Consider the following 27,432-nt stretch of genomic DNA (forward strand, 5'->3'; position numbering starts at 1 on the left):
TGGCCTTCATTGGTGGGGAAGTCGAGTTCAAGTGCATTAGGTTCTATATAACTCTGGTGAGGCCACACTTGCAGTATTATGTTCAGTTCTGTTCATCACATTATAGGAGGGATGTGGCAACTTTGGAGAGAATACAGAGATGCTACTTGGATTTAAGGTTGAGAGAGCTAGGCCTATTCTCTTTGGAGTGAAGGATGTAGAGAGGCTACTTGATAGAGCTGTGTAAGATAATAAGAGACATAGATAGAGATAATAGCCAGCACCTTTTTTCCCAGAGCAACAACAGCCAATACAGGACAACACTCATTTAAGGTAAGTTGAGGAATGTTCAGGCAAGATGTCAGAGGTAGGTTTCTTTTAAAGAGAGTGAGGGTGCCTGGAATGCACTGCCGGGGGTGGTGGTAGAAGCTGATACATTGGGAGCAGTTAAGAGACTCTTAGATAGACACATAAATGAAAGATAACTGGAGGGTTATGGTCTATATGTAGGAGGAAAGGGCTAGATTGATCATGGAGCAGATTTATATAGGTCAGCTCAACATTGTGTGCTGAAGGGCCCCTACTGTGCTGTACTGTTCTGAAAACACCATATTGGCTACAATTAAGTACAAACACAAGAAATTGTCTTTTATTTGTTTATTTTATTTAGAGATTCAGTACAGTAACAGGTCCTTCTAGTTCAACAAGTCCATGCCACCCATTTACACCTGTGGGACTTACTAACCAGTATCCTTGGAATGTGGGAGGAAATCAGAAAACCCGGAGGAAACTCATGCAGTCACAGAGAGAATGTACAATCTCCTTACAGACAGCGGCGGGAATTGAGCCTCGGGCATTGGTGCCATAACTAACAGCTCTGCTACAGTGCTGTCCCAAAGTTACTTATATACATTCTTAGAACAAGGGAACTTTTGACCCATCTAGTCCATGCTAGCTCTCAGACCAATCACATTACCCCCCCATTTTTTGTAAATGTTGTCTGCTACATGCCAATTGATTTATGTGCCCCCCCCCCACCAATCCCCAACCTTCATCCCACCACTTCTGACAATCAACAATATAGAGAAGTTAATTAAGTTACGGACAAGCATGCTTTGGAGAAGAAGGAGTGAGCAGAGCATCCAAGGGAACCAAACAGACAACATGCATTTTCTTCATGGACTGTACCGGGGTTGAACCCAAATTTCATGGAGCTTTTGGCAAGGCAGAAGCACTATCTGCTAAACCAGTATGTCAAACTTCTTTGAAAGGCACTTGCTTTGAAGTTTTGCCATCCAAAAATATTATTTACTAATGGAAACACATTTTTATCAAGTGGCTTAAACTCCCTCCTATGAATAAGCATCAACAATCACCAATCACAATCTAAATTGCCAATAATTCATCCTAGTCTAAATACACATGGAACTGAAGCCACAAATCTTTTCTTAGGCTTTCTTTAGAACTGAATATAATTTGCTTCCACTTCAGTTCTGTGGGTGCTAAAGTGACTGATGAGGTCAGTGTAGGTCAACAGATAGTTCAATAGGTTTAGCGGATGAGGTAGTTTGCGAAATAGTTCTAGATGGTGTGCCTCTTGCCATGTCATGAGGAAAATTTTCTTTACCAGAGGATGATGAACCTGTGGAATTCATCACCACAGATGGCTGTGGAGGCCATGTCATTGAATATATTTAAGGTAGAGGTTAATAGATTCTAGATTAGTAAAGGTGTCAAAGGTTATGGGGAGAAGGCAGGAGAATTGAGTTGAGAAGGATAATAAAGCAGCCATAATGGAATGGCAGCGAAGACTTGATGGGCTGAGTAGCCTAATTCATCTCCTATGTCTATGGTCTTGTGTATTTTGAACTTCTGTGTATTTTTACTGAATGTACTTGAGACTTTCAGTGCACAAATTCAGCATGGCTAAAGGGTTTGTTTCTGTGCTAAGGTGTTCCATCATTCTAAATTATCATTGGAACAGTGGTGGCCAGAGATTCCCATGAGCTGATGGTGAATTTACATTTTCTAAAGAGGTTAAAAAGGTTTTGAATTGTTTCCTCTCTCTGCCTCTTTTTTGTGTGATGGATTTTGGAGTGAAATGTTTCAAAATTCTTTGTTGGCTTGGTTCAGGAGGTGGTGGTAGACCCTAGTGTGCAGACTGAGTAGAAACCTTCCCTTGCAACTCTCTTCCCTTTCACTATTCAGTCCCTCTCTCTTCCTTCCTGCCTTGATTCCCAGTTGCCTCTCCTATTCCAATTAACTCTCACATCTCATCCATAGGCCACTCAGCCAACAGCCTTGGCTGGACCTTAGAAATTTAGGGAAAACAATCCGGTAATTTGTCTGACGTGCTTGGATCAGCAAATAATTTGTTATGAGTTCTGTTACACTATGGTAGGCTTAAATATCAAGGGGCTCTGTTTATGGTGTTGTTCCTAAACCCACAGGGCTACTGTCTATAAAACTCATCCTAAGCCCACTCTGTTTATATTCCTAGATTCGTCCAGGATTCACCAGATCTCTGCCCCACAACAAGCTTTCAACTAGAAGGACCTGTGACCCTGAACTACCTTTAAAACCTGTACTCCTAATAAAGCCTTGCAACTTTTATCTCTGATGGGACCATTTTTCCCAATGCTCTCTCTTTATGCACATTTTCTTGGCAATTGTTGGATACAAGGAAGAAACTAGCAATAAATATAAAAAGAGCATTTTGTCAATTGGATGATGGCAGATTATTTACTTTGTAAAGTGGACAATAGGTTTGATCCACACTCCTGTACAAACATCAAAAGATACATAGGAGCAGAATTAGGCCATTTGGTCCATCGAGTCTGCTCCGCCATTTCATCATGGCTGATCCAATTTTCCTCTCAGTCCCAATCTCCTGCCTCCTCCCTGTATCCCTTCATGCCCTGAACTGTCAAGAATCTATCCACCTCTGCCTTAAATATACATAGAGACTTGGCCTCCAGAAAGAATTCCATAGATTCACTACTGTCTGGCTAGAGGAATTCCTCCTCAACTCTGTTTGAAAAGGATGCCTCTCTATTCTGAGGCTGTCTCTTCTGTTCCTAGATTCTCCCACCATAGGAAACATCCTCTCCACATCCACTCTATCATGCCCTTTCACCATTCAATAGGTTTTTATGGGATTCTTCACTCTTCTGAATTCTAGTGAATACAGGCTCAGAGCCATCGGATGATCTTCATAGGACAAGCCTGGAATCATTTTCATGAACCTCCTTTGAACCCTCTCCAGTTTCAGCACATCCTTTCTAAGATAAGGAGTCAAAAACTGCTCACAATACTCTAAATGAGGCCTCACCAGTGCTTTATAAAGTCTTAGCTTTGCTTTTATATTATAGACCTCTTAAAATGAATGTTAATATTATATTAGCCTTCCTCACCACAGACGCAGCCTGGAAATTAACCTTTAGCGAATCTAACACAGCGACTCCCAAGTCTTTGCACCTCAATTTTTTGGGGATTTTTTTCTTCAGTTAGAAAAAAATCAACCCTTTCATTTCTTCTACCAAAGTGCATGACCATACACTTTCCAAAACTGTATTCTATCTGCCATTTCTTTGCCCATTCTCCTAATCTGTCCAAGTTCTTCTGTAGCCTCTCTGCTTCTTCAGAACTACCTGTCCCTCCACCTATCTTCATATCATCTGTAGAATTTACAGCAAACCCATCAATTCCATCACCCAAGTCATTGACGTATAACATTAAAAAAAATCCCAATACAGAACACCACTAGTCACTGGCAGCCAATCAGAAAAGGCTCCCTTTATTCCCACTCTTTGCCTCCTGCTAATCAGCGACTGCTATATCCATGCTAGAATCTTTCCTGTAATCCAATTGTTAAGCAACCAAATGTGTGGTACCTTGTCAAAGGCCTTCTGAAAACCAGGTACACATCAACCAGTTCTCCTTTGTCTATCCCTTGAGGAAACCATAATGACTCTGGCCTATTTTATCATGTGCCTCCAAGAACCCTGAGACCTCATCCTTAACAATCAACTCCACTATCTTCCCAACCACTGAGGTCAGACTAACTGGCGTAAAACTTAATTTCTTCCGCTTTTCTCCCTTCTTGAAATGTTGAGAGACATTAACAATTTTCCAGTCCTCCAGAACCGTTCCAGAAACTTGTAATTCTCAAAAGATCATTACTAATGCCTTCATGATCTCTTCAGCCACCTCTTTCAGAACCTTGGGGTGAACACCAAGGTTCCAGCTGACTTATCTACCCTCCGACCTTTCAGTTTCCCAAGAACCTTCTCTCCACTTATGGTAACTTCAGACACTTGATGACTCTTAATACCTGAAACTTCCACCATACTGCAAGTGTCTTAATGACTTATTTAGTTGCCCTCTGTTGGGTTTTAAAAGGTTCTCAATCAAACTTCCCACTAATTTTTGCTCTACTATCTGCCTACACTTTGGCTTTTATGTTGCCTTTAACTTCTCTTGTTAGCCATGGTTGTGTCATCTTTCCTTTTGAAAAAACAAAACAGAATCCAATGATCTGCTGAGAAAACCTGAATAATCAATTATAGGAAGATATGTCATCTCATTCATAAATTCTCTAGTTCAACAGCTTCTGAAATTTAAAGGAAGGCTTTTTTTTAAAATCCCAAAGATACTATTATAGCCACACTCAAATCAAATTAATTGAAGCACAAATTCCTGATGTTTAACTTTGGCAGATTTATTTCAAACCTGGTTTAAACTTCATAACACTTTTACAAAGATGTATGGTTTAAGGGAAAATATCTCAATATGTTTAATTGCAGCTATTTGACGCCTCATATACAATATTCTATTCAAGGACAATGCTAATTGCATGCGTTATCATGAATGTTTTAGTGAATGTTATCAAAGGTGCAATAACAATTAAGTCAAAGTTGAATTTAAAATTATATGCACAAGTACATGTGTGCACAGGAGCAATGAAAAACCTAACTGCCGCAGCATCGCAGACACAGAGCATTCAAAAGAGAAACATTAATCAGACAAAACTTTTAACAAAAGAACCGTGGCCCTCCTTTGGTCCAGGTTGACCATGGATGTTCCGTACCAGCTGTCTATGTAATACGCAAGCCAGTCTACAAGCCTGGGCAGTATGATATGGAGAGCAAGCTGTTGCCCATGTAGCAGGCTCCCCCTCTCCATGCAGCTGATGAATCCAAAGGACCAGGAAAGACAGTTTGGCACCAGCAGCATCACAGGAGTTGCCAGTCACCATTAAACTGAATGTAAGAACTCCATTGCCAGATTTTTTTCTCGGGTTTTATTCTGAAACATTCCCCATGATTGGTATAGTCACAAGGCAGCAGAGGTTTGAGATCAGGGTTTTCCTTCTCATAGATGAGCTGCCAACCATGGCTGACAAGCCCCAGATGCCTGAAGTGATTGCTCTTAAGGCATAGGTAACCACCCTTTCCCCCTTCACTTATCAGTAAAAACAGTTCCACTGGGCATAGTACCTAAATCACATGTGAAGGCCAGGAGCAGGACTTGGTTGTCACGCTTTTTGAGACGCACGTTGTTAGGAGCATTTAATAGCTAGTGGGAGCTTATCCCCACTACACACTGCTGCTTCCCCATGACAACCTTAAGAAACCACAAGAAAGAATACGTTCAGATAGTCCTGTTGCTCAGTGGTAGTTGTGAAGATATAGCATGGTCTGGATGATGAGGATCTTTGATAACAGATGGTGCCTCATTTCAATACTTCTAATGGTGACAGGAAGGAGCCTTTGACATACTTAACTGACTGCTACTCTTTGCACAAGGATTACACAAATGTGCTGAGAAAACTCAAGCAGTGGTAGATGTCCTAAGGCCAAATGGCATGTCACAGTTGCAATCCTTTTTTGGATTTGTCAATTACTATAACAGGTTCTTGCCAAATCTGGATACTGTGCTCTACCCTTTGAACTCTACCCTTTGAATCATACTGCCCAGGCTTGTAGACTGGCTTGCATATTACATAGACAACTGGTATGGAACATCCATGGTCAACCCGGACCAATGGAGGGCCACAGATCAGGAAGAAATGACAATGGACAAAATAGTGTGAGGTGGTTTTCAAAAGCATAAAGGAGGTTGTAACATCAGACACTGTACTCAGACATTATGATCCACGTCATCCAGTGAAACTTGCCTGTGACACCTCACCGTATGGTATAGGTGCAGTAATATCACATGTTCTGAGTGATGGAAGTGAATGCTCCATAGTCTTTGCATCACATTCTCTTATTACCGCAGAGAAAAGTTTGACAGAGGGGCTTTGAATCCAGTTTGGAGTGTAAAACATTTCAACCAGTACTTATAGGTTGAGAGTTTACCCTTATTACTGATCATCAACTACTGGTAACACACATCAAAGTTGCTGGTGAACGCAGCAGGCCAGGCAGCATCTATAGGAAGAGGCGCAGTCGACGTCCTGACGAAGGGTCTCGGCCTGAAACGTCGACTGCGCCTCTTCCTATAGATGCTGCCTGGCCTGCTGCGTTCACCAGCAACTTTGATGTGTGTTGCTTGAATTTCCAGCATCTGCAGAATTCCTGTTGTTTGCGTTTAAAATCAACTACTGGTGTCCATTTTCAATCCACAGAAGGGTGTTCCACTAACAGCGGCAGCATGAATGCAGAGATGGGCTCTGGTTCTTTGAGGACACAATTACAAGATCAAATTGAAGAGGATGACTAATCATGGAAATGCTGATGGCATTTATCCTTTGGAAAGGACATACCTGAGATTAGACAGCTCTGGATGTGTTCTCCCTAATGGAAATCAAAAGTCTCCCTATTAAGGCAGAGAGTATCCAATGGGAACCCTGGAAAGACTCCACACTGCAAACATGAGAAAATCTCCAGATGCTGTAAGTCTGAGCAACACATACAAAATGCTGGGCGAACTCAATAGGCCAGGCAGCATCTATGGAAAAAAAGTGCAGTCAGCATTTCAGGCAAGACCCTTTGGCAGGACTGGAGAAAAAAAGATGAGGAGTAGATTTAAAAGCTGGGGGGAGAAGAGAGAGAAACACCAGGTGATAGATGAAACCAGGAGGGGGAGTGATGAAGTAAAGAGCTGGGAAGTTGATTGGTGAGATGAGGTGAGAGAGGGAAAGGGGATGGGAAATAGAGAAGGGGATGGGTTGGGGGGGCATTAGAAACATAGAAACCATACAGCACAATACAGGCCATTCAGCCCACAAAGTTGTGCTGAACATGTCCCTACCTTAGAACTACCTAGGCTTTACCCATAGTCTTTATTTCCTAAGCTCCATGTAGCCAACCAGGAGTCTCTTAAAAGACCCTATCGTTTCCGGCTCCACAACCACCACTGGCAGCCCATTCCACGCACTTACCACTCTCTGCGTGAGAAGACCTATCCCTGATATCTCCTCTGTACCTACTTCCAAGCACCTTAAAAATATGCTCTCTCGTACTAGCCTTTTCAGCCCTGGGGAAAAGCCTCTGACTATCGACACGATCATTGTCTCTCATTATCTTCTACACCTCTATCAGGTTACCTCTCATGCTCCATCATTCCAAGGAGAAAAGGCTAAATTCACTCAACCTATTCTCATAATGCATGCTCCCCAATCCAGGCAACATTCTTGTAAATCTCCTCTGCACCCTTTCTATGGTTTTCACATCCTCCCTGTAGTGAGGCGACCAGAACTGAGCACAGTACTCCAAGTGGGGTCTGACCAGGGTCCTACAGAGCTGCAAAATTACCTCTCAGCTCTTAACCTCAATCCCATGACTGATGAAGGCCGATGCACTGTATGCCTTCTTAACTACAGAGTCAACCTGCGTAGCAGCTTTGAGTGTCCTATGGACTCGGACCCCAAGATCCCTCTGATCCACCACACTGCCAAGAGTTGTATCATTCATGCTATATTCTGCCATCATACCAAAATGAACCATCTCACACTTCTCTGGGTTGAACTCCATCTGCCACTTCTCAGCCCAGTTTGAATCCTATCAATGTCCCGTTGTAACCTTTGACAGCCCTCCACACTATCCACGACACCCCCTACCTGTGTGTCATCAGAAAATTTACTAACCCATCCCCCCACTTCCACATCCAGGTCATTTATAAAAATCACAAAGAGTAGGGCTCCCAGAACAGATCCCTGAGGCACACCACTGGTCACCGGCCTCCATGCAGAGTATGACCTGTCTGTAAACACTCTTTGCTTCTGTGGGCAAGCCAGTTCTGGATCCATAAAGCAGTGTACTTTCTCAATAAGCCTTGCATGGGGTACCTTATCAAATGCCTTACTGAAATCCATAAACACTATATCTATGGCTCTACCTTCATCAATGAGTTTCGTCACATCTTCAGAAAATTCAATCGGGCTCGTAAGGCATGACCTGCCTTTGACAAAGCCATGCTGACTATTCCTGGCCATATTATGCCTCTCTAAATGTTCGTAAATCATGCCTCTCAGGATCTTCTCCATCAACTTACCAACCACTGAAGTAAGACTCACTGGCCTATAATTTCCTGGGCCATCTCTACTCCCTTTCTTGAATAAGGGAACAACATCAGCAACCCTCCAATCCCCCGGAATCTCTCCCGTCCTCATTGATGATGCAAATATCATTGCTAGAGGCTTATCAATCTCCTCCCCCACTTCCCCCGGTAGCCAGGGGTACATCCCATCCGGTCCTGGTGACTTATCCAACTTGATGCTTTCTAAAAGCTCCAGCACATCCTTTTCCTTAATATCTACATTCGCAAGCTTTTCAGTCCACTACAAGTCATCCCTACAATCTCCAAGATTTTTTTCCATGGTGAATACTGAAGCAAAGTATTCATTAAGTACCTCCACTATTTCCTCCAGTTCCATACACAGTTTTCCACTGTCACACTTGATTTGTCCTATTCTCTCACGTCTTATCCTCTTGCTCTTCACATACTTGTAGAATGCCTTGGGGTTTTCCTTAATCCTATCCGCCAGTGCCTTCTCCTGGCCCCTTCTGGCTCTCCTAATTTCATTCTTAAGCTCCTTCCTGCTAGCCTTATAATCTTCTAGATTCCCGTCAGTACCTAGTTCTTTTAACCTTTCGTAAGCTTTTCTTTTCTTCTTGACTAGATATACCATGGATCTTGTACCCTACCACCCTTTCCATGTCTTATTGAAACGTACCTACTCAGAACTCCACGCAAATATCCCCTGAACATTTGCCACATTTCTTCTGTACGTTACCCTAAGAACATCTGTTTCCAGTCTATGCTTCCAAGTCCCTGCTTGATAGCCTCATATTTCCCCTTACTCCAATTAAATGTTTCCCTAACTTGTGTTCCTATCTCTCTCTAATGCTATGGCAAAGGAGATAGAATTGTGATCACTATCTCCAAAATGCTCTCCCACTGAGGGACCTGACACCTCACCAGGTTCATTTCCCAATACCAGATCAAGTACAGCCTTTCCTCTTGTAGGTTTATCAACGTATTGTGTCAAGAACCCTTCCTGAACACACTTAACAAACTCTACCCCTTCTAAACTCCTCACACTAGGGAGATGCCAATTAATATTTAGGAAATTAAAATTTCTCACCACAACAACCTTGTTATTATTACTCCTTTCCAGAATCTGTCTCCCTATCTTCTCCTCGATGTCCCTATTGCTATTGGGTGGTCTATAAAAAATACCCAGTAGAGTTATTGACCCCTTCCTATTCCTAACTTCCACCCATAGAGACTCCGTAGACAACCCTTCCATGACTTCCTCCTTTTCTGCAGCCGTGACACTATCTCTGATCATCAGTGCCACACCCCCACCTCTTTTTCCTACCTCCCTATCATTTCTGAAGCATCTAAAGCCTGACACTTGAAGTAGCCATTCCTGCCCCTGCACCATCCAAGTCTCTGTAATGGCCACAACATCATAGCTCCAAGTACTGATCCACACTCTAAGCTCATCCACTTTATTCATGATACTCCTCGTATTAAAAAAGGCACATCTCAAATCATCGGACTGAGCGCATCCCTTCTCTATCACCTACCTATCCCCCCTTTCGCACTATCTCCAAGCTTTCTCTATTTGTGAGCCAACAGCCGCTTCCTCCATCACTTCAGTTCTGTTCCCACCCCCCAGCAATTTTTGTTTCAACCCTTCCCAAACCTTAGCAAACCTTCCTGCCAGAATATTGGTCCCCCTCAGATTCAAGTGCAGCCCATCCTTTTTGTACAGGTCACACCTGCACCAGAATAGGTCCCAATGATCCAGAAATCTGAATCCCTGCCCCCTGCTCGAATCACTCAGCCACGTATTTATCCTCCACCTCATTCTATTCCTATACTCATTGTCACGTGGCACAGGCAGTCATCCCGAGATTACAACCTTTGTGGTCCTGCTTCTCAGCTTCCTTCCTAACTCCCTGTAGTCTGCTTTCAGGACTTCCTTCCTTTTCCTACCTATGTCATTGGTACCAATATGTACCACAACCTCTGGCTGTTCTCCTTCTCACTTCAAGATATCGTGGATGTGATCAGAAACATCCCGGACCCTGGCACCTGGGAGGCAAACTACCATCCACTTTTATTTCCTTTGTCCACAGAATCACACATCTGACCCCCTAACTATAGAGTCCCCTATCACTGCTGCCATCCTCTTCCTTTCCCTATCCTTCTGAGCCACAGGGCCAGACTCCGTACCAGAGTCATGACCACTGTTGCTTCACCCAGGTAGGCTGCCCCCACCTCCCCAACAGTACTCAAGCGGGAATACTTATTGTTAAGGGGGACAGCCACTGGGGTACTCTCTAGTACCTGTTTCTTGCCCTTCCGTCTCCGGACTGTTACCCACTTCTCGATCTCCTGTGGTCCCAGGGTGACTACCTGCCTACAGCTCCCCTCTATCACCTCCTCACTTTCCCTGACCAGAGGAAGGTCATTGAGCTGCAGCTCCAGTTTCCTAACGTGGTCTCTACGGAGCTGCAGCTCAATGCACCTGGTGCAGATGTGGTCGTCCAGGAGGCTGGGAGTATCTAGGACCTCCCACATCTGACACCGTGCATAGAACACTGGCCTCACATACATACTTCCTGTCTGTATTTTAAACAGATAACCTACCTGGCCTTGACCCATTATCGTCTGAGCCCTGTTGAGCCAAAGACTTCCTACTCTGTCTCCCACTACTCTGTCACCCACTCCTCTGATGCCCGCTCTAAATCTGTCTTCCTTTTAACCTCTTCCCACTGCTCTCACTGGCCAACCTCCATGCACTTGCGCGGTCGTGCCCCATTCAAACCACTGAAGAAATACCTGGAATTTTGAGAATTCAATGTTCATGCCATCAGGGTGGAGGCTACCCAAACAGAATATAAGCTGTTATTCCTCCAACCTGAGTGTGGCCTCATCACAACAGTGGATGAGACCATGGATGGACATGTGGGAATGGGAAGTGGAATTAAAATTACTCCATACTGTCTCAGGTCTGCATGCAACCCCAGGTGGCTGGAATGTGCAGCATAAATCCCAGTTATCCCATTTTCCCCAGTGCTGGAATGAACATGCCCTGATGGAGTTTGCCTTATGTGGGGGCTTGAGAGTTGTTATGCCATCCAAGCTGAGAGCTAAAGTGTTGGAGGAGCTACATGCCGGTCATCTAGATGTGGTCAAAATGGAAGCATTGGCTCCAAGTTTTGCCTGCTGCCCTCCCTGGGTTAGATCAGTAGATCAAGCAGTTTGCCATGCACTTCATGGGATGCTAACACACCCAGAAGACGCCAAGAGCAGTGCCTCCCCATCCCTGGGAATGATCTGCATTGCCCTGGCAGAAGATTCATATAGGTTTTGCCGAACCTTTCATGGGCACTAATTTCTTGGTAGTAGTGGATGTGGCTACAAAATGGCCAGATGTTTTCCAATAGCTTCCACGCACACTGTTGATTTGTTGAGAAGCCTTTTCTCAAGGTTTGGTGTTCCAGAACGTATCGTCAGTGACAATGGGCCACAATTTTTTGCAGAACAGTTTTGATCATTCCTGAAAATGAATTCAATAAGGCAAATGACATCTGCACTGTACCACCCAGCTGTAACTTGGCTTGGCAGAAAGGTTTGTACTGTTGAAAGAGCACAATGTGAGCAATGTCAGTGGAACATACTGGATGGATATTGAACCAGAAGCTCACCAATTTCCTCCATGCATGTCAGAATGCAGCACACTCCACAACCAACAACTCACCAGCTATTCTGTTCCTAGGTCATCTCTTGGATTTCCTCAAACCCAGTCTCAGAAGGAGTGTGCAGGGCAAACAGAAGAGACAAATCAAAGGGTCCTCAAACAAGGAGGTTCAATGTTTCACTCCTGTACAAGCTGTTCTGGTGAGGAACTAGAGGTGATCAACAATGGATACTCAGAAAGATCAAGGACAGAAGAACTGGACTACTCTCCTACACAGTGAAGATTGTGTTTCATATCTTCTGGAGATTACACATTGATCAGTTGATGAGAGCAGAGTCAATTGTTAGAGGAGAAAGGTGAAAGAGTTGTCAGAGTCACTTTCTGCAGTCTCAGAGTCAACTCCTACAGCTACAATGGAAAAGGACCTAGAACTTGAGATTGTTTCATAGCCACAAGTCTCACCTGCCAATCAGAGTGATCCCCTTGTCAGGAAAGATGATATCCAACAAGAATAAGAAATATTCCACAACAATTAAATCTTTAGGCCTGAATAGGACAATATAAAATTTATTATTCAGTGGGTGTCAACATTGTAGTTGAGTTACATAGTATACTGTGTGTACGATAACTAGAGAGCAATATGTTCCATATTTGAATTGAGATGCATTGCATATTGAGTTGGAGCATTGAGGAATGCTGTGTATTTAATATTCCAGTAATATTTGAGTAATGTTCTAAATATATTGTTCAATGAAATAAATAGCTCACAAATCATTGTTTTCACTGAAAGAGTGCATGGAGAAGATCCTCCAAACATTCCAGCTGAGAGCAACATCAAACCAAAATCAAAGCCCACTTTCAAATGATGAAAAGGAGGAGATGAAATAGTTTGAAAGTACATCATGGGGCTCACAGCAAACCAACATCAATAACCTATTGGGAAACATAGGAGAATTTTACACAAGGAGCTGTGGTGAAGCACTGTACAAAATAGATGAAGATAGATATTCGCATGTGGAATTCCTCATCAGACCGGCATCAGTTAGGTTCTGTCACAGAATTTTACCATTTGAGGTACAAAGATGATTGACTAAAATATTGGTGCTTATGAATGCCATATATTATCTTGCAGCTCAAGTATTGATAAAGTTGTCAGAAGACCATTGAGTTCTTCCTTGTACCATAACTGTCGTCAAGTGTAAATATATAATATTGTATATGCTAACAACAGGAATTCTGCAGATGCTGGAAATTCAAGCAACACACATAAAAGTTGCTGGTGAACGCAGCAGGCCAGGCAGCATCTGTAGGAAGAGGTGCAGTCGACGTTTCAGGCCGAGACCCTTCGTCATATTGTATATGCTGTAGTTTTGGAAATAAGAACAGAAAATGCTAAAAAAAGACAATAGATTAGAAAGTGAATGTGAAGACAAGAACAGAGTTAATATTTCATCTTGACAATATGATGAAAAGTTACCAATCTGAAGCATAAACAGTTTCATTCCCTATGGATGCAGCCTGAGCTGCTGAATATTTCAAGTACTTACTGCTTAAATTTCCAGTTAGAACATGTAACATCGAACACTGCAGCACAGTACAGGCCCTTCATCCCACAATGTTGTGCCAACCACATAACCTACTCTAAGATCAATCAAGCCCTTCCCTCCCACATAGTCCTTCATATTTTCTATCACCTATGTGCCTTCCTAAGAGTCTCTTAAATGTCCCTAATATATCTGCCTCTACCACCATCACTAGCAGGGCATTCCATGTGCTCACCACTCTCTGTGTGTAAAAAGAAATATCTCTGATATCCGCCCTTTACTTTCCTCCAATCACCTTTAAATTATGCCTCTTTGCCTTAGCCATTTCCGCCTTGCGAGAAGTCTCTGGCTATTGACTCAATCTAGGCCTTTTATCATATAACCATATAACCATATAACATTTACAGCACGGAAACAGGCCATCTCGGCCCTTCTAGTCCATGCCGAACTCTTACTCTCACCTAGTCCCACCGACCTGCACTTAGCCCATAACACCTCATTCCTTTCCTGTCCATCTTGTACAATTCTATCAAGTTACCTCCCATCCTTCTTTGCTCCAGATATCTTGTTGCACGTAAGTACAGTTGATGAGTTGATACCTAACATTATTATAAAATGGTGTGCAGGTTTTGGTGTTACAATAAGGGAAGAAGGTAAAGATTATATCCAAAAACTAGGAAGCCAAATGATTATGAACTATAACAAAACAGAATGAGGAGAAAGATTGAATATTTATTGAAACAGAAGATTGTTAGAGCATGAACATCAGGGAGAGATCACTTAACTTAGAAAAATTGAGATAAATAATTTAAACACCAACAAGAGTCTAGGAGGAGAGAGCAGAGCAGTGGGATTAGATCTGAGTTTTTCTCCTAAAGAAAATTAACAAAGTAAATAACTTTCTTATGTGTCTTAACAACTCTGTGTTTCTAAAGCCAAAGCTCTTAGATGAAAACTACTTTGGGCAATAATTTTATGAACTATGAATTCCAATGGCTTCAAGAGACAATCTCAGCTGACATGCTCCTGTATTATTAATGTGTTTAGAAGAAGAATTTTCAAATTACCACCAACAGAATGCTGCACAACCCAATGGGTTCCTCCAGTAGATGGTCTGTGGGAGTTAAATGTGATTGATGAATTATAACGTGAATTGGAATTAGTTCATTATTGCAAAATCTATACAGGAAAGTAAAATATTTAGTTTTGTAAGCCATTCATATGGATTTTTTCAAAGCATATGCATACTGAGAACGTATGAAGGAAAAACAATAAAAATGCAGACGATAGTGTAATACAGAAAAAATTCAGTGCAAGTAGACAATAATGTGCAGCCATCATGTCAAGCTAGTTTGTGAGGTCAAAGGTCCATCCAATAGTCTTGTAAGAGAATGCTGCCTTCTTGAGGCATCACCTATTGAAGATGTCCTCGATGGTGGGGAGGCTGGTGCCTATGAAGGAACTGGGTGAGTTTACAATCCTCTGCAGCTTTTTCTGATACTGTGCATTAGTGCCTCTGTGCCAGATGTTCATCCAACCAGATGGAATGCTCTCCATGGTACACCTGTAGAAATTTGCTAATGCCTTTGATGACTTAATAAATCTCTTCAAGGTCATAATGAAATATTGCTTCTGGCATTCCTTTTATATAATTGAACTCAATATGTTGGGACCAGGGTAGATTTTTAGAGATGTTGACATCCAGAAATTTTAAACTGATCACTCTTTCCACTACTGACCACTCTTTGAGGACTGATACATGTTCTGCCGGCTTCCCCTTCATGAAGTCCACAATCCCTGGTCTTACTGACATTGAGTGCAAGGTTGTTATTGTGAAAATCACTCAATGAACTCCCTTAAAGTGTCAGAAAATCATGGCTTCAGAAACTTAAGGGTCGAGGTACCAATTTTCAGTTGCAAAACTAAAACAATAGTGCTTCTGTTCTCCTCAGTGGATAAATGGTAGTTGGCTCATTATTGTCACACCTACCAATATGCAATGAAAAGCTTTGTTTTGCAAGTCATCGATATTGATCATTGCAATACTTAATTACGTTGAGGTAGTACAAAAGAAAGAAACAAAAACAGAAGGTAGAATATAGGGTTATGGTTACAGTTTAGCATGTTCAACAACCTGAGGTTGGAGAAGCAGAAGCTGTCCTTAAGCCAGGTAGTGAGTATTTTAAGCATTTGTACCTTCTGCCCAGTTGAAGGACGGAGAAGAGAGAATATCCAGGTGGGAGGGTTCTGTGATCATGTTGGCTGTTTTCCCATGGCAATGGGAGGTATACGCAGAGTCCATGGAGGGGAGCATGGTTTTCATGATGGACTGAGCTATGTTCACAACTATCTGCAATTTCTTAGTCCTGGTCAGTGCATAGCATCTGGATTTCTATTGTGCAGGTGTAAAAATTGGTGAGGGTCAATGGGGCATGCAAATTTCTTTAACTTGTGGGCTTTCTTGGTCATAAGACCATAAGACGTATAAGTGGAATTAGGTCATTCGGCCCATTGTCTGCCATTCCATCATGGCAGATTTATTATCCCTTTTCCTTCCTTCTCCCTGTAACCTTTGTAACATCACCTATGTGGTTGAACTAGAACAAGCTATTGGTGATGTTTATACCTTGGAACTTGAATTTCTTAACCATCTCCACCTCTGGACCATCGATAAATAGAGGGACACGTTCTCCACTGTGTTTTTGAAATCAGTAACCAGTTCTTTTGTTTTACCAAAATGTTGAGGGCATAGTTGTTGTTTGAACCCATACCATAAGAAATATAAAAACACCTATTGTATGTATTATTTTGAAGAAGGGTACCAAGAACTTATTCCCACAAATATTTATCACACAATTTCCATCAATACCACTGCTGCTTGTGGGATCTTAATCTATGCAAATTAACTGCCACATTTTCTGAGAGACCTCATTTCAAAATTACTGCAATGGTAGTGAAGTACTTTGGGTAAAGAAAGACATGATTCAAATGCAAATCATTTTAATATAAACATTCAGCAGATTAGGTAGCATCTGTGACAAGAGAAAGAGACAGTAATCAGGTTTGGGCCTTAAACTGGAATGAACAATTTAAGTGATACCTGAATATTCCTATTCAGAAAAGAAATAAGGACAGCAATTTTGTTTGCAATATTTAAATTGAGCTCGAAGCTTGTTGCTATATTTCCATTCTGTTTTGTGGCACTTAAGCACAATAGTGCTTGTTGAATTATTTATTATTTAATTAATGTCATTTTCAGCCTGCTTTTATCTTGAATTACAGGAATTGCTGCCAGATACCAAGTAAGAAACAGTTGAAAACGATAGAGGAATTTTAAGGAAGTACAAATTGGGTATGAGACAATACAAGAGCACTGCAAAATGGTTTAAATCAGGTTTGCAGAGATGGATTATTGTATTCCTTTTGCTGAAAATCATGTTGTGATCATTACTGTTTCAAAATCAGCTCTATCCAAATTCAAAGCTAAAAATTATCACCCACTTCTCATCCCTACCACCCTATATTCAAATCTGAATGTCAATAAGCAGGAAATTATACAAATATTGGACTTTCTGAATTTGTAATAATGGTGAGAGAAAAGGGTGAATCAACAATAGCTTTGTTTGGAGTGAGAGTCAGAATAAAAGGTATAAATTAAAAAAATAAATAAATCCCCTTTCTAGGGAGTCAAAGGAATTGGAAAAATGAACATAGAAAAATGAAGATTGTTGTTCTGTGATTTGAATTAGGTTCGCTATCATTTCCTGATAGAAGACTGGTTTGACACCTGCCTCTATAGTGTAAAAACAGTTATAATATATCCAGTATATAAAGGCACAGTTTCTGCTAGAAGCATCCAGCGAAAGTTTCATCAGTATTGTTTCCTTTGCCCTAGACCACAGTTGTCTTTGGTATGTCTTCCCTGGGGTAACATCTGAGAAGATGACTCTCCTCAAATATTCATCTGGAAAAGATACTTATTTAGAACCTTCCTCCTCACAAACTCCTTCAAAATTACAGCTTTCTGAAATAGCTGCATTTCTCCTGTTCGGATTTCTAAAAGCATTGTTGTTGCCTAGGACCCAAGCTCCCTTAACCTTCTCACATTACCTTTCCTCTGTTAGAACATCCTTAAAGCATCCACTTTTAGAAGTCCAAATGCCACAAGGGGCTTGGTGTCTTATTTTACCTGATCGCTAGATAGCATTTTTTGATATTTTGCTATGAAATGCTATATAAATGCAAGCATCTGGCAAAAAGAAACTCTGATTTATCATCATCTCAATATACTTCTTAACTCAAACTCAATATACTCCAAAATCTATTTAACATAGAGTCATAGAGTACTGCAGCACAGAAACAAGCCCTTCAGCCCATCTAGTTTGTGACATTCTGTTTTTCTGCCTCATCCCACCTACCAGGCCTGGACAAGAGACCTCCATATCCCTTCCATCCTAATTTCTCTTAAATTCTGCAATTGAACTAGCATCCAATACTTTCCTGACAGCCCATTCCACACTCACATCACCCTCTGAGTAAAGAGGGTCCACCTCAAGTTCACCTTAAATATTTAAACTTTCACCCTAAGCCTACAGCATCTAATTCTAGTCTCCTCTATCATGAGCACAATAGAATCTCCTTCACTTAGCTGGATGAATGCAAATCCACCCTCCATCCACAGCACCAGCAAAAGCGGCAGAAGGTTGTAAACTCAGCCAGTTTCACCATGGGCACTAGCCTCCCCACAATCAAGAACATCTTCAAAAAGTGATACCTCAGAGATGGAGCAAAACTGTAGATGTTGAAAATCTGCAAAAATGCTGGAAATGGCCAATAGGTCAGGTAGCCTCTGTAGAGAGAGAAACGGAGTTTACATATCAGGTTGAAGACATGTTGTCAGAGTTGACTGCTCTGTGGATCACCCGTTAGAAATGCTGTTTCCTTCCTTAAATGCACCTCCCAAGCCTGAGCCTGAAACCCCCACCCCCTTCCACCAAGGCAGAGTACAGGTGTAGCAGTACCTTGCCTTTACATTCCTTGCCAAGTTCACAACTAATTTTTGTTTGAAACTGTACAAACATGTCCTCCTCATGGCTGGATTAAGATCCAAGAATTCCCTGGCTGAGAATCCCATTGAAGTCCCTTCACTGCACAGCCTGGCTATATTGAAGGAGGCTCACTGCCACCTTCTGAAGGCACATTAAATGGGCAATCTATGCATGCTCTATCAGTTGGAATCATATAGCCCTCAGCTCTGCTTGTTCATGTCGACAAGGGTGTACACATATGCTAGTGCCATTTCCCTGCATTTTGCCTAAATCTCTCTAAATCTTTCTTATTCTTTTTCACAGCTAAATATCTTTTAGATGCTAGTGCCATCTCTGTCAGCTCATTCCATATATGTACAACCCCCTGTGTCAACAACTTACCTCTTAGGTCTGTTTTAAATCTCTCCCTTCTCACCTTACACCTTACGCCTTCTAGATTTTGTTTCACATTCCCTGGGGGAAAGAAAAAACTGCTTATATCCATTCATCTAGGCCCCTCATGAATTTGTGCACCTCTATAAGGCCATCCTTCAGTCTCCTCCATTCTAAAGAAGTCTATCCTGTCTAACTTTTCCTATAACCAAGACTCTCAAATCCTGACAACATTCCTTAAATCTACCACTAGTTCTGCCACTTCATTGAAATAAATGCAGAAAAAATGAAAAGAAAACCTTGTAATCCAGTTTAAGAGCTCTGGTAATTTTTGATGCTATTTAATACTTCAAACACAAATAGTTCATTTGGCTCTGAGGCACAGTGGCACAGCTACTAATTGAGATCTTAATAGCTAAAATAAATTGCTTGTGCTTATATTTGCAGTTCTGGATTGGTGGAGGGGTCATGATAGAGTAGCAATTAGCTTAGTAATACAGCACCAGTGTTGGCACGTGGCCAAGTGGCTAAGGTGTCGGTCTAGTGATCTGAAGGTTGCTAGTTCGAGCCTCAGATGAGGCAACGTGTTGTGTCCTTGTGTAAGGCTCTTATCCACACATTGCTCTGTGACGACACCGGTGCCAAGCTGTATCGGCCCTAGTGCCCTTCCCTTGGACAACATCGGTGGTGTGGAGAGGGGAGACTTGCAGCATGGGCAACTGCCAGTCTTCCATACAACCTTCGCCCAGGCCTACGCCCTGGAAACCTTCCAAGGCGCAAATCCATGGTCTCATGAGACTAACGGATGCCTATTAACAGCGCCAGTGAAACGGGTTCAATTTCCATCACTGTCTGTAATGAGATTGTATGTTTTCCCTGTGACTACATAGATTTCCTCTGTGTGCTACAGTTTCTTCCCACATTCTAATGATGTACAGATTAATAGGTTACTTGGTAGCATGCATATAACTGGGCGGCCTGTGCTCTTTTGGATGGCAGGATCTATTGAGCTGCTGCATATCTAAAATAAAATAAATTTTAAAAAATACAAGAATTATTGTCTCATGACTCCAGTGACCTGTGTTCAGTTCCAACCTCAGATGTACTGTACTGTTTGTGCAAAGTTTGCACATTCCTTAAGATGTTCTATCACAGATTCTAAGAGAAATGCAGTTCAGAAATAGTCCATTCAGCCCACTGAGAATGCCCCTACCATCAATTACTCATTCTCATCGACTCTCCCTAAATTCTGCCACTCATCTACATACCATGGGCAGTTTGCCAACCCATATTGGGGAGGTTGGGTCAGTTTATGGATTAGAGATAAGGATGAGGGGGAGCTAGAGGTTAGTGGTAGTAAATAAAGAGTCTCTGCAGGAGTTGGAATCCAGGTTAGAGTGTTCTGTGGTTGACAGGCTGTTTGACCCTCTTACTGAGGGAGCTTGCAATCCTTGAAGTTATGTCTCAGGTGCTGAGAAGACTAGTGATCCCCAGATCTGGACCAAGCCTATGCAAGGCCTAGGGATGGGCAGAAGTCACAAGCGCCAGTGACATTCTAGGTCATCAGGTCAGAGGTCCCGAATGTGAGTTCAGAAATAGAGAACTGAAGGTCAAAACAGGCAAAGTCAGAGGGCAAAGCCAAAGGTCAAAGACCAAAGGAAAGTGTCATGAGGGTCCGGGTCACCAGGGTCAGAGTTCATGAGAGTCTGGAAGTCAAGAGCCAAAAGTCAAACCTGGGGAGAAGTCTGAATTTGAAGGCCTTAGTCTGGGAATCCAAGGACAAAGACCAGAGCCCCAGAGGTGGCCTGTCTGGATGTGTGAGTGGGTGGGTGGGAAAGTGATTCCTTTTGCTGTTTCGTCTTGTTCTGTTTTGTTGTTGTTGCTGGTTGTGTTGTTATGTGAAGCATTGTGGGCACACTATGTTAGTGCGGAAATGTGTGGTGACACTTATGTCTGCCCCCAGCTCTTCCTTTGTAATGCAAACGGCACATTTTACTGAATGTTACAATATCCTTGTGATAAATAAATCTGAATCTGACTCTGAAACACACACTGTCATTGGGCAAACGTGCAAACTCCACATAGACAGCACTCACAGTCAGGATTGAACCTATGGCTCTGATGCTGTGAGCCAGCAGTTCTCCCACCAGTGCCATTGTCCTCACAAAGATATGCCAGTGGGTTAACTGGCCAACATAAATTTTTATAATATGTTGATGAGTCTGAGGGGTGTCGATGATAATGTGCAGATTCTAATGATAATCTCCACAATAATAAGTCCCGATGAGGGTCTTGGTCTGAAATATTCATCTCTTTATTTGTCTCCATAGATGCTGGCTGACCTGATGAGCTCCTCTAGCATTTTGGGTTCGTTATTGTGGAGATTGTAGCTTACAAGGAAAATCTGTCTAGAAATGGTTCAGCTCAGTGAGTCAATATGGACTTGGTGGAATAAAATGACTTCTATTCTGTAAGGAAAATGAAATATAATCATGGATTTTATTTCTACTTCAAACTTAGCTGAAAAAAAGGGTAATTTCAAAAAGTGCACTCACATCTTGAAGATTTTTATCTTAAATTGTTGTAATCAAACCAATTGTAATAAAATCTTGTTAAATATTTTGAGGGTGTGGCATACATTTCAAAAAATAGCACCTTGCAAAAATAACCTCAATCCATCCTGCAACACACATCAAAGTTGCTGGTGAATGCAGCAGGTCAGGCAGCATCTCTAGGACGAGGTACAGTCGATGTTTCAGGCCGAGACCCTTCGTCAGGACTAACCTAAGGAAGAGTTAGTAAGAGATTTGAAAGTGGAAGGGGGAGGGGGAGATCCAAAATGATAGGAGAAGACAGGAGGGGGAGGGATGGAGCCAAGAGCTGGACAGGTGATTGGCAAAGGGGATGTGAGAGGATCATGGGTCAGGAGGCCCGGGGAGAAAGACAAGGGGCAGGGGGACCCAGAGGATGGGCAAGGGGTATAGTCAGGGGGACAGAGGGAGAAAAAGGAGAGAGAGAGAAAGAATGTGTGTTTAAAAATAAATAATGGATGGGGTACGAGGGGGAGGTGGGGCATTAGCGGAAGATAGAGAAGTCAATGTTCATGCCATCAGGTTGGAGGCTACCCAGACGGAATATAAGGTGCTGTTCCTCCAACCTGAGTGTGGCTTCATCTTTACAGTAGAGGAGGCCGTGGATAGACATGTCAGAATGGGAATGGGATGTGGAATTAAAATGTGTGGCCACTGGGAGATCCTGCTTTCTCTGGCAGACAGAGAGTAGGTGTTCAGCAAAGCGGTCTCCCAGTCTGCGTCGGGTCTCGCCAATATATAGAAGGCCACATCGGGAGCACCGGACGCGGTATATCACCCCAGCCGACTCACAGGTGAAGTGTCGCCTCACCTGGAAGGACTGTCTGGGGCCCTGAATGGTGGTAAGGGAGGAAGTGTAAGGGCACGTGTAGCACTTGTTCCGCTTACAAGGATAAGTGCCAGGAGAGAGATCAGTGGGGAAGGATGGGGGGGACGAATGGACAAGGGAGTTGCGTAGGGAGCGATCCCTGCGGAAAGCGGAGAGCCAGGGGAGGGAAAGATGTGCTTAGTGGTTGGATCCCGTTGGAGGTGGCAGAAGTTACGGAGAATAATATGTTGGACCCGGAGGCTGGTGGGGTGGTAGGTGAGGACCAGGGGAACCCTATTCCTAGTGGGGAGGCGGGAGGATGGAGTGATAGCAGATGTGCGCGAAATGGGGGAGATGCGTTTGAGAGCAGAGTTGATGGTGGAGAAAGGGAAGCCCCTTTCTTTAAAAAAGGAAGACATCTCCCTCGTCCTGGAATGAAAAGCCTCATCCTGAGAGCAGATGCGGCGGAGACGGAGGAATTGCGAGAAGGGGATGGCATTTTTGCAAGAGACAGGGTGAGAAGAGGAATAGTCCAGATAGGTGTGAGAGTCAGTAGGCTTATAGTAGACATCAGTGGATAAGCTGTCTCCAGAGATAGAGACAGAAAGATCTAGAAAGGGGAGGGAGATATCGGAAATGGACCAGGTAAACTAGAGGGCAGGGTGAAAGTTGGAGGCAAAGTTAATAAAGTCAACGAGTTCTGCATGCGTGCAGGAAGCAGCGCCAATGCAGTCTTCGATGTAGCAAAGGAAAAGTGGGGGACAGATACCAGAATAGGTACGGAACATAGATTTTTCCACAAAGCCAACAAAAAGGCAGGCATAGCTTTGACCCATACGGGTGCCCATAGCTACACTTTTAGTTTGGAGGAAGTGGAAGGAGCCAAAGGAGCAATTATTAAGAGTAAGGACTAATTCTGCTAGATGGAGCAGAGTGGTGGTAGAGGGGAACTGATTGGGTCTGGAATCCAAAAAGAAGCGGAGAGCTTTGAGACCTTCCTGATGGGGGATGGAAATATATAGGGACTGGACATCCATGGTGAAAATAAAGCGATGGGGGCCAGGGAACTGAAAATCATCGAAAAGTTTAAGAGCGTGAGAAGTTGTTTGCGTTTAAATCCATTCTGTGTGAGCAATCAAGTAGAAAACTTTAAAAATTCTATTCTCTAATTATATGCATTTGTTTATGGAGGTGGTGTCTCTTAAGAGCCTATCTCATAAGTGTTATTTTGACCTACAAACTTTCTCTTATGTGCAGTCAGATTCCTTGATTACTCTATTCAATTGGTGGCTATATACTTGGTATGCCACTTCTGGTCTCCCTTGTTAATAACAGGAATTTAAATTCAGTGATGCTAATAGACAATCACCCAGATGTCGAAAAATACTTGAATTCAGGGGCACTAGTTATGGAAGCTGTCCTCCTCTGGGGATTCTGCATCATACAAGCCACTTCCCTCTTTACCTTATTAATGCATTTTTTCTATTCCTTTGTCCCTCAAGTACTTTAACAGATCCCACTGAAATAAATTTATCATTTTTTTCTTATTTGCCCTTATAGTAGTGAGCTCCATATTGTAACCACTCTTTGAGTGCTGAAAGTTCTTTGCATTCCCTCCAGGATTTGTTAGTGATCATGTATTTCTGACCCGCGGTTTTGAACTTGTAACACAAGGAAATATGTTCCCTGAATCTACCCTTTTTGAGCTACTCTGTTATCCTGATGACCTCTAACATTTCATTCATTGCTCATTCCCTTTCCTGGAGTATAAAGAACCCCTTCCTATTCAGGAGAGCAAATAATGTCATTGATATTAATGTCAGTTCTTATTAAAAATATTCTGTTTTGGGATGATACAAATGAACCAGTCGCCTGTTAAAGATAGAAAACAGAGAGCAAGGCTATTTCCATGACCTCCTATTTAGAATTGGGGGCAAGATGCAAACAGTGACATTTCTGTTGTGTTGTGCACAAAGGTGCACAAAGTTTTTTTGTGCTTGGAAAGGAAATGTTTTCAAAAATTTGATATGCCAAATTTAATGGGTAGTTTCATTGAGTGCAGTAGACAACCAATTATTTGACGTGAATCCTCCTTGAAATTCTTTTAAGTCTGTGAAGTCAGCAAGTGAAGGTCATAAACACAGTAACACATCTTAGCTGAGCTGAGCTTCAGCAAGTCAAGTCAAGTATATTGTCATGTGCATAAGTATGGTGCGGTACAGGTACAGGTACAATGAAAATCTGCTTGCAGTATCATCACAGGAACCGAGATACAGCCAACATGTAGAACAGAAATTAAACATATCTTTTGAACATATTGAACCCAATTTTCAAGACAATGAAGAGAGAGGAAAAACAAACTGCAAAAATAAGCATTAGACTAAACAAAAAGGCAACCATGGTCACCAGTGTTCCATTGCTGAGGTAGGTTTGGGGTTACCATTCGATCCAGGAATCTGATGACTGCAGCAAAGTAACTGTTCCTGACCCTGTGATATGGGACTTTAAGCTGCAGTACCTTCTGCAATCATATGTGAAGCACTGATTGCCCTTAAGTGCAGCTCCTCTTTTAATTGAAGCTAACAGAACTAATATTTAAGTGAAACCTCTTGTGTAGTTTACATGAACAAAAAGGATGATTTTCCATTTCATGGATTTAGTAATAAAAATCAGGGAGAAGCAGTAATTTTGATTGAAGAGGAGAAAAATTAATTTGACCATGAGACACAGAGCACAGTACAAATCCTTTGGCCTATGAAGTTGTGCCAACCCTTTAACCTACACCAAGATCAATTTTACACTTCTCTCCTGTATAGACCTCTATTTTCTCTTTCATTCATGTACCTGTCTAAGAGTCTCTTAAATGGCCCTAATGTATCTGTCTCTACCACCACCCCTAGCAACATGTTCCATGCACCCACTACTCTCTGTGAAAAAAAAACTACCACTGACATCCCCATAAATTTACCTTAAATCAAAATTATGTACTCTTGAATTAGCGCCATTGCCACGCTGGAAAAACAAAGTTTCTCTCTCTATGCCTTTTATCGTCCTGTACACCTCTATCAAGTCAGCTCTTTCTCCTTCACTTCAAGGAGAAAAGCCTGAGCTCTCTCAACCCTTCTTCATAAGACATGCTCTCTAATCCAGGCAACATCCTTGTAAACCTCCTCTCTAAAGCTTTCATATCCTTCCCCTATTGAGGTGAACACAACTGAATGGTTGACCAAAATTAATAAGAGTGATAGGACAAATGGATGTATGTGAAGGCAGGGGATCTTTCAGGAATAATCTCAATAAATACTGGAACATATATAATTGGATAACATCGTTTCTCCTGATGCTTTTTGATTAATACAGCATTAGTAAAAATGAGGTCATTGATAGTGCAGACCTAGAGAACAGAAGGATCTCTGTGCTACATGTCCCACTGTCACTACGACTAACAAAGGAGAGAAGCTGCAGCAACAACTCGATAAAAACTGGATAATAAGAGGATGCAGGGTGACTTGGATAGGTTGGGTGAGTGGGCAAACTCATGGCAGATGCAATTTAATGTGGATAAATGTGAAGTTATCCACTTTGGTGGCAAAAATAGGAAAACAGATTATTATCTGAATGGTGGCCGATTAGGAAAAGGGGAGGTGCAACGAGACCTGGGTGTCATTATACACCAGTCATTGAAAGTGGGCATGCAGGTACAGCAGGCGGTGAAAAAGGCGAACGGTATGCTGGCATTTATAGCGAGAGGATTCGAGTACAGGAGCAGGGAGGTACTACTGCAGTTGTACAAGGCCTTGGTGAGACCACACCTGGAGTATTGTGTGCAGTTTTGGTCCCCTAATCTGAGGAAAGACATCTTTGCCATAGAGGGAGTACAAAGAAGGTTCACCAGATTGATTCCTGGGATGGCAGGTCTTTCATATGAAGAAAGACTGGATGAACTGGGCTTGTACTCGTTGGAATTTAGAAGATTGAGGGGGGATCTGATTGAAACGTATAAGATCCTAAAGGGATTGGACAGGCTAGATGCGGGAAGATTGTTCCCGATGTTGGGGAGGTCCAGAACGAGGGGTCACAGTTTGAGGATAGAGGGGAAGCCTTTTAGGACCGAGATTAGGAAAAACTTCTTCACACAGAGAGTGGTGAATCTGTGGAATTCTCTGCCACAGCAAACTGTTGAGGCCAGTTCATTAGCTATGTTTAAAAGGAAGTTAGATATGGCCCTTGTGGCTACAGGGGTCAGGGGGTATGGAGGGAATGCTGGGTTCTGAGTTGGATGATCAGCCATGATCATAATAAATGGCAGTGCAGGCTCGAAGGGCCGAATGGCCTACTCCTGCACCTATTTTCTATGTTTCTATGTTTCTATGAATTAAGTGTGTAAGATCATACCAGTCACTAGTGTGCACCAATTTAATTGTGATTTTCTAATCACCTCAATTCCATTTGACTCTATTTTTCTACCCAGCACTGATGGGAATATTGTTGGAATGTAGGAACCAATAGTTAATAAGTGTATATCAATGCCACACATTGAGTGATCAATATTAGCCAGGTGACCAGGGGCTAATTCTTTGGATTGATTCCAAAATCCCAGTAGAATAATTCTCTCCACTCCTGAGGACTGTGGATGTGGAGACATTTTTAAGGCTGAGAGGGCAAAGGTTAAATGTCTTGCTCCATTATTCAGCTGTTCCTCTGATAATATAACCATATAACCATATAACATTTACAGCATGGAAACAGGCCATCTCGGCCCTTCTAGTCCGTGCTGAACTCTTACTCTCACCTAGTCCCACCGATCTGCACTCAGCCTATAAACCTCCATTCCTTTCCTGTCCATATAGCTGTCCAGTTTAACTTCAAACGACAACATCGAACCTGCCTTAACCACTTCTGCTGGAAGCTCGTTCCACACAGCTAC

Source organism: Mobula hypostoma, chromosome 5 (genome assembly GCF_963921235.1).
Source record: "Mobula hypostoma chromosome 5, sMobHyp1.1, whole genome shotgun sequence".
NCBI lineage: Eukaryota > Metazoa > Chordata > Chondrichthyes > Myliobatiformes > Myliobatidae > Mobula > Mobula hypostoma.